This window comes from Sinohyriopsis cumingii, chromosome 5 (assembly GCF_028554795.1).
Source record: "Sinohyriopsis cumingii isolate HCF-2022 chromosome 5, ASM2855479v2, whole genome shotgun sequence".
NCBI classification, from domain to species: Eukaryota; Metazoa; Mollusca; class Bivalvia; order Unionida; family Unionidae; genus Sinohyriopsis; species Sinohyriopsis cumingii.
In genome coordinates, this window is record NC_142965.1 from 22,653,923 (window position 1) to 22,669,859 (window position 15,937).

At 37.2% G+C, this 15,937-nt stretch overlaps 1 protein-coding gene across 2 annotated transcripts in view; it reads right to left on the reverse strand.

Moving 5' to 3' along the window:
- LOC149798772 (uncharacterized) overlaps positions 1–10,332 on the reverse strand; it is a 98,064-nt gene extending 87,732 nt beyond the window's left edge. For both annotated transcript variants that reach the window (XR_016421027.1, XM_089957645.1), the window contains exon 1: positions 10,262–10,332. The gene's annotated coding sequence lies outside the window, so the exon portion shown is untranslated. The remainder of the gene's footprint in view (positions 1–10,261) is intronic.
- Between the last annotated feature and the right edge of the window lie 5,605 nt (positions 10,333–15,937).

Consider the following 15,937-nt stretch of genomic DNA (forward strand, 5'->3'; position numbering starts at 1 on the left):
AGCTTCGAGAACACTGGATCAACCCTGCAGGGAGTCCTCCACAAATACTGGGCATGTGTGAAGGCACTCTTCATTATTTTTAGGGAACAGCCTAACTTGGTAGGACAACAGTGCAGGGTGGGAGGACCTAATCTGGTGATAGCAACAGGTAAGTATTAAATCATTAAAATTAGTTTCCCAAAAAGAAACTACATTTTAATATCAATAATACCTTATCTGATGCTACTGCATAGCTGATGCTATTTGTCATCAGTCTGGTGGGAGGTCTAATGATCCAAAAACTGTCAAATAAAAGACACAAAAGTAATACTCATTGAGTGCGAGACTAATGTGGGATGGAATCCACATAGGCATCCGAGTAATGACAATTAGGCCCAGTGAGACAATGCCTTCGCTTTGGTGGGCTAACAAGTAATGTTAAAGGAGAAGAAAATAGTGTGAAATTGCAAAAATGCGTCTTTCAACACATCCTCCAAAATGAATGAGATAGGCCCATGAAGCAGCAATGATTCGAACCTCATAGGCTTTAATTTTCTTTCAAGATAGGTCCATATCACAATGGGCCTGGTAAGCTCTCTCAATAGTTAATGTAATTCAGCTAGAATGGTGGAAGCAAACATACTAACCTGACCCCTTAATGGGAGGAAAAGGCACTTCCTATCCTTCCCTCTCTCTTTAGAGGGAGTCGAATAAAAAGATATAACCATAACTGGGCATAAACGTCTATCTTGGTGATCTGAAGCACAGATCCAACAGAGACTGAGGACCTCAAGGTGAGCAGAGCCAATAAAGTAAGTCGATTTTTTGCCACAAAAAACTTGGTTGACAAAGGAAAGAAACTGACTCATAATTCCCATGGAACCTGATACAGCCCTGCTCTACGGATAATGAATGAAGCTCACTCCTTCATCCTAAACACACTAAGGCAAGCAAGAAAACCATCTTGAGGGTCAAGTTCTCAAGGGATGCTTCACCCAAAGGTTCCTGGGAAAGAGCAGTATTTAGAAACCACATGAAACAAGCGATTCAGTTTAGGCATTAGAGAGTGAGACCCTTGTCTTTGCAATTCAAAATACATGATCAGGTCTGCCAAGTGAGAATCCATATTGTAAGCAGATCCTTTTGAAAAGCAAGTGTTGGAAAGAGATTCTAAATAGCCCGCAACAGTAGAAAAAAGGAAAAGAAAAAACTGCAACTGCACTCACTAAGGGACCACTAGAATTGACATATTTTCTACTACATCATACATCTTTGACACAGATCTTCTCTTGGACTCAATTATGCAAATGGAAACTTGGATCGAAACTTTCATTTGCACAGAGATTATCAGAGATGAGCCAAGCCTGAATGCAGTGAATCTGTGTTGCTGTTGTGTGGAGGACAGCTCCTGCGTCGCGACAGGATGTCCCTCCTTTAAGTTAAGGTCTTCGGATGGTCCAACTGCAGATCAAGAAGATCGCTGAACCAGGATCACTGGGGCCACAGAAAGGCAATGAGCTGAATCAAGGAGAGCCTGATTTTGTAAGGACCTGGGTAACATCCAGAAGGTTGGGAAGGTGTTTGCAAACAAATGATCCCACTTCAAACTGAAAATGTCCACTGCCCAGTCCCTCTCATCAGGAACAGGGGACATATAAGAGGGTAGCTTATGGAAGTCAGCAAAGCTGAAACTGATAGTCTGCTATAGAGTGGTGGAGTGACCATTCCATAAAAACTATCTGCCCTATCCTTGACTGTCTGCCAAAATGTTCTTCCTTCCAGCAAACTAGAAGTAACATTCCTTCCAAAGCTGTTCAGCGAAGGAGATTCCAAAACCTCAATGCAGAGAAAAGGTGCATGTTTGCCTCCTTGTCTCCTGAGGTACACCGCAACTGACATACTGTCACAGGAAACCATAGCATAGCAGCCTCTTTGGTGGAAAGCACCCTGAGGCACATGGACATTGCCCTCATCCCAATTTGTTGATGTGGAGGGTAGATTCTTCCCGAGACCATGAACCCTAAAGAAACTGTCCCTTTGGCTCTATATAAGGCCCATCTTGAATCTATCATGTATGCATTTTGGTAAAAGTGGGGGTGTATACGTAAAAAATAAAGCTGTACCAATGTCACTTTCTGCCGATTATACCGATACCGCATATAGCCGATTATTAAAATTGCAGATACCAATTATGTTCTACAGTTAGTGAAAGCACTAGCATTTGATTGACAAGTACACCATGTCCTATTTTTGTTATAACTAACAATGCCTAAAATGGGTGCAGATTTATGTTAACAGTTCAAATGTGGTCTCAAGCTACCATACATGTGATAACTATTTCCCACCTTATTTCTTATTACTAACTCATATATGCAAATAAAACTCTTTACTAAATAACATATTTATTCCGAATTAGTTTTTTGGGGGCACATATGCTCTGTGATATGTTTCTTCATTCCTTCTTTTAATTTAATGATGGTAATCAATGCTTATATATATGGTACAGTAATGCCAGGTCAAGTTGACTCATGTAAGTTTTGTTGGTGGGAATGGAGATCATAATTTGCTTGTCGAGAAAAAAATCTACAGCATTCAGTGATCATTCCTGGGATTTAGGAAGCAATTCACTCACAAGCAAGCGAAGCATGTAAAGCGTGGCAAAAATAAATTTCTGAACTTCTGGTTGACGGAAATGTACTTTGTGAAGCTAGCCATAAAGGGGGGGGGGATTTAATTCCTGAATGTGTGAAATCAACGGTCACATTATACGTCACTTATCTTACATTGCAAAGTATGCTCATAGGGTTTTAGTATTAAAATGTCTTTATCTAAATAAAGTTTCTTACAAAACTATTATTTGGAAAATAATATACATAATATAGATTTGCTTAATACCTGATGTTTCTATTAAAAAGAGAGAAACTGTAGGAAAGTAGATATTTTACATTTGATAATGCATTTATTTCAGGTGACAACAGTTAGACCTATGCACTAACGGTGATGCGCAATGCAAAGACCATGTAAGAAATGCAAACCAGTCATTTAATGATTTATTTTGTAATATTATGGCTGTATTGCTTGTTGTCAATAAAGTAATAACTATCCCATCTTTTTCAATTTTCACTGCCTATTACATTATTAGTCTTGGAAAAATATTCACTACTTATTTTCTGGCGACATTTTTTTGAAAATTGGCAACAAAATATTGAGATTGGCGATTATTTTTGACAACAACTTTTCAAAAGCCAGGACCATCCCTGTAATGTGTATGCTGGAAGTTCAACCGCCAAACGAGGCCTCATTTGGCTGGTTGGCTGCTGTGATTGGGATGAGTGCATGCATCGATAATTTACTGTGCGCAGACAATCAGCGGTAGTTTACAGCAAGTGTGTTAAAAAGTATTTACTTTAAGAATATACTGTCTTTCAATTAACCCCCAAATCAAATGTTTATTCCTAAGTTTCCACTATTTAATTCTGATTTAAAATTCAAGCCATGTCAAGATGAATGTTATGATTAAATTTATATTTTGGAAATTTGTTTACATTGGCACCGATTTATTCTGCCGATACCGATTGTTCCAATAATCGGCCTAATTATTGAGTATGGCCAATTAATCAGTACAGCTTTAGTTAGAAACCAGTTCTCATTTGGCCTCCAATTCTGATGATGGCATACATCCAAAAATGAGAAATTTTTGGGGCATTCAGGGGGTCCCTGTGGCTAATTGGAGAAACTGGAGTACATGTAGATGCAAGAGCAATCTGCCTTCTGGAAAGAAGTCTGCTGCAGAGTTCACTGAGAAAAAAAGATGAGCTGAGAAATAGTCTTTACTCTCGGAGTCTCCAACAGTGACAGGATCTTGATTACTCTGACCAGAGGGACACTGGCTAATCCTCTATCTATGAGCAAATGTATCCCCATGAAATACTGAAATGGACAGGGCTCCAATTTCTCTAAGTTTGGTAGATAACCCAGCCTGTTCATTATGGACCAACAGTGACTATGAGGCAAGTCTGGTCTGATGGACTCTAGACTACCACTGCAGATCAACCAACAACTGAAATATTGGAGGACTGGGATAACTTAAGATCTTAAATGGGCTGCATCTCCGCCCCTGACCCTGGTAATTGCTATGAGTGTGGAGGCTAGGCCAAACAGCAGAGCATGAAATTGGAAGAACTTCCCTTCCAAGCAAAGCCAGAGGTACTTTCAATGTGGAGAAGAAAAAAAAGGGACATGAAGGTACACATCCCGAAGATCAACAGAGACCATCCAATTAGGTCTTTTGATATTCCTGACTAAAGCTGTGGTTTCCATTTGAATGGGTACTAAAGCAGAAATCTGTTTAGGGAGGAAAGGTCGAGTAAAAGGAAGCAGAGGGGTCTTTTAACATCCTCTCTACTGCACCCTTCAAAGAAGGGACTGAGCCTCTTTTATTTAGAGCAACAAACGTAACCAATGGAAGCAAATGGAAGATCATGGAACCACAGCTGGTAAAACTCTCTTACGATAGAAAGGACCCAGCCATCCACAAAAACACCTGATCAAGCCCGTGAAATTAGTTTTATTTAAGTCTGACACAAAAGGGAACCAAAAATGCTCTGCAAGAGATGGAGCAAGACCCTAGGGCTGTTGACCCTTGTCCTTAGGAAACAGGAATGGTTTCTGTGAACTTCCTCTCTGGACCTTTGCGGCATGCTGTAATAGGCCCCATTTGCTGAGGTGGAGCTCTGAACTGGGACTGTTGCTTTGACTGTGGCTGTGCAGCTTTAATTCAACCAATGGTCAAAGTGGTCAGGATCATACCATTTCTTGTCCGGTTTCAATGTGGATGAAAGGGGCTGGTGCTGTAAGTCAGATCTTGGAAGTGTGTAGAGCTACATCCCTGCACAGGTTGGGAAGTTTTGCTGACAAGACCAATGCATGCCAGAAGAATTAAGGAAAGCCATTCGTGACAGAGATTCCTCCTTCAGCCTGCAAAAGGTGCTGCTAAAATGGAGGCTAGCATGCATGGCTGTAGTTACTAGTGAGGAAGCCTTTTGTTCTAAGAATCCAGCCTTTTCAATGGAAGGCGAACCAAGGACCCCATAGAAATACCTTCTTGAGCTGATTCCAAAGTGGGAGGTTTAGAGGGCCAGGAAGGGGTAAGAATTTTGTAGCTAGACTCAGCTACCAAGGTTCGCCATATGGGGGGGGGGGGACAGACCACCACTTATGTTGTCTTGCAAAAATGTGGACCTTGCTCAAACTTTACAAGAGCCATCCTTGATCGTAACTGAGTGAGGAAGGAGCAAGAAATCTGGTCAAGAATTTATCCAGAAAGTTTCTCCAAACTGGAAGGAATTAGGATGTTTAGGGCACAGCTCACTGGGCTTGAGGCAGCAACTCTCATTAAGGGCTGTCCATTTAGTACGTACACATGAAGGGGGAGGGGGTAACCCAAATGCATATGCTTGCATGGGGGGGGGGGTCTATTGATAATGTACATATGCATAGGAGGTGGAGGGGTCAAGCTTTGCCAGACTTTTGCATACATACTAAATGGATGGCCCCTTACCACTGTATTGAATGACCAGGAAGTACTGAACCTGTTCTGCATCCTTAACTGAAGGGTGAGAAGAACAGGGGACATACCACAACAGCATGTTTTGTATATCAATTTTGTTGGCTTCAACAAGGACAGAAAAAGAAACCGCCATCATGCACTCTCTCCTGGGGTGCAGGACTACATGACCAAATGACTCTGTTTAGGGCGGAGACTCATGGAAGGAGAAATCTGAACAAGTAATGCCTCCTGAATCATTAATGAACTGTCTCTAGCAATGGGAGACTCTCGACTTGCCTAGATTATTTTGAGAAAGCAGAATTATCCCCCTCCCTCTTTATAGACCCATCGTCATAAGATGATGTCGGTGCATGGTCTGCATGCATGACCCCACTACTATGCAGCCCAGGTCCAGAAGTCCATGACTACATGTAGGGAAAAGAACAACCAACTACCTGAAGTGGAAGGCCCCACATCCCATATGGATTTAATGGGAAAATAAGAAAGGGAGATGCCAATCTGATCTCCTGCATTAATCTGGACTATGTAATCCTGGCAAGGTCTCAACAATGACTCAGGTCTGGAAGATAAGTCATCCACAGACTTTTATCTGTGCACTCCCATTGTCAGGTGGCCCAATCACATTATCAAGGGCCATAGGGACTGAAAGGGTGCTACTACCCTCTTATCACAGCCTTTTGGAGTGGTGCCACTTTGTATACGAGGGTGCTGTTCCTGCTTGAGGGAAGGGTGAGATTTGCTCTGACTTAGTGGTAAAGAGGTGACGATGCCCCTCCCTTTCAGAAGGCATAGCTCACTCTCCTCCATATTCCTAACCTCCCATGGAAAGAAGCCCAATAACCCTTGGTGTCTCCTGGGAGACTTGATAATTCTTCTCTGAACAAAATAGGAAAACTGATGAAGGCAAGGAAACCTTCTTCCTCAACTGGCTTCAAAACAGCCAGCCATCAGCCCTCGTACAGTATTGCAGAATAAACAAATGGTGGGGTTCCAGGAAAATTCCTTTCCTCACAGTTCCCCACACCTTGTTTAGACAATGTTTCTGAAATAAAGATGCTGAAAAAGATGATTTATACAAAAACATTTCTAAGTTTGTATACACAAAGGTAAAGCATGGACTAAGTCTATGGTTATATAATTTATCTACTGAAAAGATACCTAACATGGGTCTTTCATTAAGATCAAAGGTTAAAAAGAAAGCAACACTAAGAATTAGGACAGAAAAAAAACAACAAACAAGTCAACCAACCAAGATGCTAAAAAGGAAAAAAATTTAAGAAAGGCTATCCAATAACTAAATTAAAAAAGAACCCATATTCGATAACAGACCATGATTGATAAAGTTAAAAAAATAAAAAAACTGGTGTGCAAGCTGTTTACCATGTTGACAAAAGTTGTAATTCATGATTATTGGTAAGGTAAATTAATGATGGCAGGCAAGTCCACAGACTGCAAAATAAAAGGAGAGGGAAATTAAATCAAAATATCTACCCGTTGCTATTTCTTATGATTGTTTTTTTATTATATAAAAAAAAAACAAGTTAGAAAGAATAAAGCTCTGTACAAGGGACAAATTAAATGCTAAGACATACACCATGTGTACAGACCAAGTGAGTAAAATACTGCGAAGAGTGCTTAAATAAACAGGGCAAAAAGTCAAGCAGGGTATAATCCTTCCTAACATTCAAGAACATAGCGCGAGACAAAAAGTCAAACAGGGTATAATCCTTCCTAACATTTTACCACAAGAGACAAATAATAATCCACAAAGCAGCAGCTAATATTCTTTACATAAGTGATGATGAACATTAAAACATGGCAAATTTAAAATAATGACAAGTGCCTTCACACACACCCAATATGTGAGATGGTCCCTTTCAAGAATGATCCAGTGTTCTGAAAGTTTCTGATTTTTCCTGATGGATGGACAGAATTTTCATCATTCGGTTGGGGTTTCCTCCCTGAAAATTAACCTGGGAGGTCACATTCTGCTGACAAACAAAACAGGTCCCAAACTCTTGGCACAATTTTTCTTATTATGGTATGCGTGTGTGTGACTTGGATTTTTAACGTAGCTTTAACAATTTTTCAGTCATATTGCTACGATGTCTGCAGCATGGCAGTTTAAAGTAATGTCTAGCAATGGGGCATCATGCTGCAGACATGTAGCATGATGTCCCACCCAGTCACATTATCCTGACACCAGGTCGACCAGTCCTAACACTAACCTCTTAATGCTGAGCACCAAGTGAGGCAGCTGTTAGTACCATTTTTGTAAGATTTTGGTATGACTCAACCAGTGATCGAACCCACTACCTCCCACATCCAAGGCAGATGCTCTAACCACTAGGCCACCGAAGTGGTTAAATTATTATGGTATATGGTATGATGCGTTCCAAACATCACATAATGATAATATGATGGATTAAAACAGTACTGAGTAATGTTGATCAAAAAGGAGTCTAATCAAATATGAACTGAAAATCAATTAACAGGTTTCTTTATTTCCTTGTTTGCTAAGATCTAACATACGCAGATTCAGCTAATTCCATTGTTTACTTTTCTGTTCATTATGATTTCCCAGTGAACTCCTGATTTTTGTCAACAACTGGATTTCAACAGATCACATCTGACTTCGAACAGACATGACTATGCTCCAAATCATGTTATACTCAAAGACTAGATCATGTATTTTGTTTTTAAATAACAGAGGCTGACACGAGTTTCAGCTATTATCAAGAAATGGTTATTCAGTTATCAGGAAAACAAAATATTATCTGTATAAAAAAATTAAGTGTATGTATAGATTTGCAGTTATAAGCTGTCTTATATCACCATTTTCTCTGCCTCTTAAATTTTAAGGAATTTGTTAATTCAAATACATAGTGATTTCATTAAACACTTAGCCAATAATGAGTTTCTTTTATATGTTTCTTAACATTGATAATTCATATACCCAATTGTTTCATCCTGAATTTGTTCTTACCTCTGCTATTCTCATGTTTTATTTTGCCTTTTTTTTTCAAATCATGGACGCTTTAAAATAGTAAACATTCACTTTTAATAGTAATGTGAGATCCCTGCAACAGTTTTTAGTTACAGCTCATAAACTGCTATTTCTTTTTCCAACATGTAATTCATAACCAAAGATACTTATAATATTAACTACACCTTCCTACTTCAAAGGAATTGGGACCTGCAAACATGGATATCATCAGCTTTGCTATATTAAGATTCCAACTAAAATTGTTTTCATTGATTATTAGAAAAAGTACAAGCAAATGAGGCAAAAAGTCTCCCTGTACAAAAGAGAAACTTCCACTGCATAGCTTAATGCAATAAAAAATAACTGGTTTTACTTATTAATTACTTTGTAATATTTGCTAGCTTGTTGGGGCATGCAAACCATTAAGGAAACAGAAAGCCACACCTTTTACTATACTCTTCACTGCAAAATAACAATATGGCTCTAAGAGGATGCATAGGGTAAGAGGTCATTTTCCATGTTCAAAAGCAACAATCTTACAAGACTGCAAGGTGACAACACAGAAGATTGTTCCTTAATCCTCTCCACTACAATGTGAGAAGAAACAAACTCTGTCCTGTACATATATATTCATATTCTCTACACTAATCTGCAGATATGAAGTTATAGTAAAAGTCATACAGGTCATTGAAGCATTCAACAAAAATATGGTTTGACATGCTTTTAAATGGTAATTATTCACTTTATTTGGATCCTCATACATTCATATTTATTTGTTTCGAAGATTATTATTTGCATGCTTTGAAAAGTATGTATGGCAAAATCAATGTTCAAATACATGGACATTTTGGGACAAGATAAATCTAAAGGTGTCATCCATTACAATCTGGATTGCATGTCGCATGATGCAATGTCAAATGAGAGCTACATATGCTGATAAACAAATCAAATAGTACCATATATTGTGACGATTAGACCTAACATGCACTTTTCTTGATTAAGTTTAGTACATGGCCACCAATGTAGAAGTCCCCAGCGATCAATAATTTTGTCTAGAAGTTTCTAGATAACAGATAAGGCGCAGATCATTCAATAACCTGGAGTGAATCGACTCTGATTAAGCAGAATTAGTATTACATTTTAAAACAACCATTTATATTTAATATAAGGTGAGCAAATGACCATACAGCATCTGTATGCCTTTTATAGCAGTTTACATGGATCCATAAAGTGTTAAAATGTGCCACCATTAAATGCAAGACAAATGTCATTGAGCACAGTACATAGTTTCAAAATATTATCATCTTTTAAAGAAATTAACTGGTTAGCTGAATCTTTGTAACATCCAATGTTTGCTTAACAGTGGTTCTCTCCCTTAAAAAAGGGATCCGAAAGAAACTGAAAGGGAGGCAAGTGTAACAAAACTTTTCTCTGGAAAACAATAACAGCATCGTCTCCCAACAAATTTTTCTCCCCTGTTTTCTAATTTCTCACAATAAAGTGCTAACGTAAGTTTGAAGCTCTTAGAATTTGGAAATAAATGCATTATCAAGAGCGGTTAAGAGGAAACAGTATCGTCAAAGGCCGCAGAAACCCACGCTCTGCATTCCGCCGTATCGTAAATACCTTGATCTTATTAAAACGATATTTTTGAATCCTGAAAGAGATACAAGAATTCATAAACAATGACCTGTTGTATCAAAAGATACGTTTGAAAATACTGATACCGTTTTCAACACTAAATATTTTATCACAATAAGCGTTCAGAAAACAAACCACTCAAGGGCTCTGGAAAGGGAAGCTAATACGAGTCCAAACATAGTTCCGTCCCTTCCAATGGGTCAGTCTATTACGAGAGCCAAAGTAATAATACCGGCGAAGAATTAATGCTTTTGTCTGGGATGTCTTTAGAACAAGCAATATCAGCGGATAAAGAGAAAATTATATGCAAGTTCTTGAGGTGTGCACGAAACTTCAGGATTATTATCGTATATAATATGTACATATTCTTCAAGAAAATAAGCATTTTTAGGGCGGACATGGAGCGATTTTTAAATGTGCACCGTGATATAATTGTAACCGGCTAGAACCAGGTCGACGGCCCGGATGACGCCGCAGGCCGCAAGAAGCACATGTCTGATTTATGCCACGTATTGACAGTGCCGGATTAAACACTGTGGAGGCCCTTAGTCAGTCGAAATCTTGGGACCCCCTCGCAAATTATATCCTAATACGTTTTATCAATATTACTTTGATCCGTTGTCGCGGGCCCATAGTCACGTGTCTACTCTGCCTATTATTGAATCCGGCACTGCGTATTGATATGATAAATGATCTGTTTCCTTAGAGAGCTGTGAGCAAAATGAATGTTTTCTTTTAAAAATAAAAATTTCCATGGACTGATATGAAACCTTTAAGATTGTTGTGTCATTTTGCTTAAAATTAAAGCCGTACATGATTTAAAAGTGTACATATTGTTATGTATATTTGATCTAATTTATATTTGATTTAATTTAATTATGTGTTTGTTAGTTTTAAGTTTATTTAATTATTCCATTACATTTTATAGTAATTTTGTTTACTGGAATTTGGCATTTTCCAGAAAAATGTTTGACCTGACTGTTTTTTCGTAAACACCTATTATTAGAACTTTGTATCTTAATTTAATGTTGACCTAGTTCCTGACCTTTATACAGAATTAATAAGAGCTGAAGTAAACAACTTCTTTTTCATTTTCTTTATTTAGTCTTAGTGTGGATTTATAGGGTGGAATAGATGCTGTACGTAACTTTATACATGTGAATAGCCTCTATTTCGAAATTATGTTTTTTCCCGGAATTGCGCAGTAGTCAGATATAACAGTGATGTATTGAGAAATAATTTTAGTTGAGATTTTAAACACTTCGACATCAAAGTGGTATTTTCTCTGTTGTGACCAGTTGGTGATAAATTTTAATTTTTCTTCAAATTATTTGGATTCTATGAGTTTAGTTATTTTCACTGGGAATATTTAAGTGCTCATACTAAATTCTTGGAGAAACACATTTACTGAAATTGTATTCGGAATTCAAAACTGGAATATTTTTGTGGTTCAATGAGGAACTGTAGACACATCCGTACTATACTGGTTACAGTATACGTCATCGCCATCCATTTTGGATTTTCGTCTGGACCAGAACTCAAATTCATTACAACATTTTATTACTAGGACTTCTAATTTTTCATTCTTTGATTATTCTTGGATTATTTTTGGATTTAATTTTAAAAACCGTAAGTTCTTTTACTCATTTTTACCTTGTTTTCTAGGGAGATAAATTATTTGTTAAATTTTACAAAGCTTGTGTTCTTAACTTTTTTCTTGTTACTGTTTATGAGAGCCTAAACACGTAACAATATACACAACCCAAGTCACCCTCTCACATGATCTAATTGATGTCCAAACACCAAATTATATCCTCCCACTTTGTCCAATTGTCCGCAGGTCCGTCCGTTCGTCTGTTTGTTACCATAGCTCTTAAATCGCTGTTTGGAGATCCATAAAACAAGTATTTATCTTATCCAAATAGTAACCACGCGCAAGATGGCTATTATTCCCGAATCACTCGCACGCGGTCTCTGTAACTAGTCAAATTTTAGTTTTACAAAATGTATGACTAAGGGGCAGCTTTCAGATAGTTATTAAAGAATAGGGTTGGTCTAAATGGGTCAGAGGTTTGGGTGCAATATATAGTAAAAGAGTACAAATTAGACATATCGAGCGGTGAAAACGTTTCAAATTTGTATTAATACATACATAAGTACGTATCTAAGTGCATATCTAAGTATATATCTAAGTATATATCTAAGAGCATATCTAAGTATATATCTAAGTCTAAATCTAAATATATATATATATATATATATATATATATATATATATATATATATATATATATATATATGAGCACATCTAAGTATATACCTAAGTATATATCTAATTATATATCTAATTACATACCTAAGTATATACCTACGTATATGTCTAAGTACATATCTAAGTATATGTCTAAGTACATACATAAGTACATACCTAAGTATATATATCTTAGTACATGCTTAAGTATATATCTAAGTACATACCTAAGTATATACCTAAGTACATACCTAAGTATGTATCTAAATATATGTCTAAGTACATACCTAAGTACATACCTAAGTATATATCTAAGTACATACCTATGTATATATCTAAGTATATGTCTAAGTACATACCTAAGTATATATCTAAGTACATACCTAAGTACATACCTAAGTATATATCTAAGTACATACCTAAGTATATATCTAAATACATACCTAAGTATATATCTAAGTACATACCTAAGTATATATCTAAGTATATATCTAAGTATATATCTAAGTACATAAAAGAATATATTTTAATATATATCTAAGTCTGCATCTAAGGACATATGTAAGTATGTACCTAAGTACATATCTAAGCATATATCTTAGTATATTTCTATGTATCCAAGAGCATATCTAAGTATATATCTAAGTATATGTCTAAGTATATGTCTAAGTATATATCTAAGTACATACCTAAGTATATATCTAAGTATATGTCTAAGTACATACCTAAGTACATACCTAAGTACATACCTAAGTATATATCTAAGTATATGTCTAAGTACATACATAATTATATATCTAAGTACATACCTAAGTATGTATCTAAGTATATGTCTATGTACCTTCATATGTATATATCTAAGTACATACCTAAGTATATATCTAAGTTCATTCCTAAGTATATATCTAAGGATATGTCTAAGTACATACCTAAGTATGTATCTTGTTGTTGCTGTTGTGGGGTTTAACGCCATTTTTCAGCACACGATAGGCTATACATGGCGGCCAGTATTAATGATGGAGGAAGAACCCGGGAAAACCCCGGAAAGAACCACCGACCCACGAGGAGCTACTGGCAAGCTTTCTCACATACCCACACTGGCTGAATCCGAAACTCGAACCCACGCAGACAGAGGTGAGATGGCAGTGATCCGTAACGGACAGCGCTTTAGACCACTCGGCCACTCGGGGCCCCAAGTATATAAGTACATACCTAAGTACACACCTAAATACATACATAATTATATATCTAAGTACATTCCTAAGTATATATCTAAGTACATACCTAAGTATATATCTAAGTACATACCTAAGTATATATCTAAGTACATGCCTAAGTATATATCTAAGTATATGTCTAAGTACATCAAACACAAAATCAACATCAATACCTGCAGCTATTCCGGCTAAATTCAAACTAGCTGGAGAAGAAAAAGATAAAAACTTACACTGGCTGAAACTGTGTCACCCATCAAACACCTAGTTTACAAAATGTCCAAGGTCTAAATCATTGCAACACACGAAGCCGTCCTAAGCCTACCGTTCTTTTAAAACAAAGTTGTCCTTATGATCAGCCTTTGAATACAATTGAAAGTAAGGTGGACTTGTACAATGGGAAGCGGTTGGGTTGAATTTAGCCATGTAAGGCTCAAATCGGGAGCAAGTTTGGTATATAATAAAATTAAACTTTCTCTCCCTGCAGTTATATGAGGCTGTTCTGTTGTATTTATGATTTGGACCGAGAACTTTGTTTTCTTCTCCTGAATACTCCTGCTCACCCACCACCCACCTTACTTCGGCGACAATTCGAACATTTTTTAAATGGAAATGTAATTATCTTTGGTCAATTAGTTCCCGTTCTGCTGGTCAGATGTTACGCAATTTACCTAATGGTCAGGTAGAAATACAAGTTCTATTGGGTAGTCATTTATGAACTTGATACAATAAACTGGAATTATTAGTTCTGAAACGTTTTCAATATCCATGGCACATTGCTAGAATTTTAAACCATAATATTGTAAAGAAGCATAGGCACACGGCCGACGGGGGGGGGGGGGGGAGGCAACCAGGGATATGTCCTCGGGGCCCGGGCCCGTAAGAGGGCCCGGACCGAGCAACACTGCTATCTTTTAAAAACGAAATTTTTTGTTTGAACATGAACTAGGAGAGGCCCGGGTGTTTCTTACCCCAACGCCCGTGATCGCTCTCTACGGCCATACATAGGCATGTATACTAACGCAACGGCAGCAAAGAGTATTTCTTGATATGTTGTGTTATTACTAATTTCTGTTTTAATCGGCATTTGTTTGCAGGTAAAAGCTATCTTTTTTATTAGCCAATGAGAATGAAAAGAATTTATAATTCAGCTTTCATTTTCATTTTGCCTCACAGCTATTGTAATAGGTATGCCTATATCAACTGTTGCCGTGGGACAATATCAACTGTTGTTTTGTGACTATGTTAACTGTCGCTGTGTGACTATGTCCACTGTTGATGTGTGACTATATCAACTGTTGTTGTGTGACTATGTCAACTGTTGCTGTGTGACTATCAACTGTTGCTGTGTGATACCATCATGTTACCTATAGATAAACGTAGGAAAATCAGTCTCATCAGAAAATTAATTTCTGAACGTTGTGCCAGTTTTAAATTTCGAAGTGCTCGTATTAGACTGAAATTCATTTTTTTTTAACAGAAGACTGCTGAGTGGAAAACATACTGACAATGGAAACTTTATGAGCTAAGGAATACTCGTCAGATGTATGAGATGCATTGTCTAAAGTTTCGACCTTATGCTCAGCAAGATAAGTCTTAACGCCACTGTGGACGCAGTTCTTGAACGCTTCAACTAGTACCGGTTATCTGAGATTTTCCTAATCTTGAACAACTTTCTTGGCTAAGTACCGCCTATCAAATAGATGCTCTTTTTCTCTTGCAAATTCGAAATGGGTTTGCACAGCTTCTTTTTTATAGTTCCAAGACGTTTGTCGATAAACCTCAGGTACCAACTATTAAAGATGTATTCTTTAACTAGGTCATAATCAGCACTTTGCTGTACTGACAAGGAAGTGTAGATGTCACTGGTTTTGTCAAAAAAAGTGGACTTTGTACTAATAGAGCCCAAAGTTCCATTGGCCATTTAAAACTTTCAGCAATATTTTCAAAATGAGGAAAATATTTATCTACTTCTTTTTCCCTAAAAGTGGGTACTAACCTAACATTTTTAGTAACATCAAATTTGAATTTGTGTGTAAAATGTGGATATGCTCTTTCTTGCCAGCCCTAATTCTTTTGATCTGAATTAAATTCCCTTTCTTCCTTTGCTGTTTCTCTCTGCATCTTTATTACCCTCTCCTCTTTTTCTTTTCGCATTTTTATTAGCCTGTCTTCTCTTTCTCCCTTTCCTTTTTCTGGAGTTACAATTCTCTTTCTTCTTTCTTAAGTTGCATTTGTCTCTCTCTCTCTCTCTAATTGCATTGTTGTTCTTCTTTCTATAACTGCAACTCTCTCTC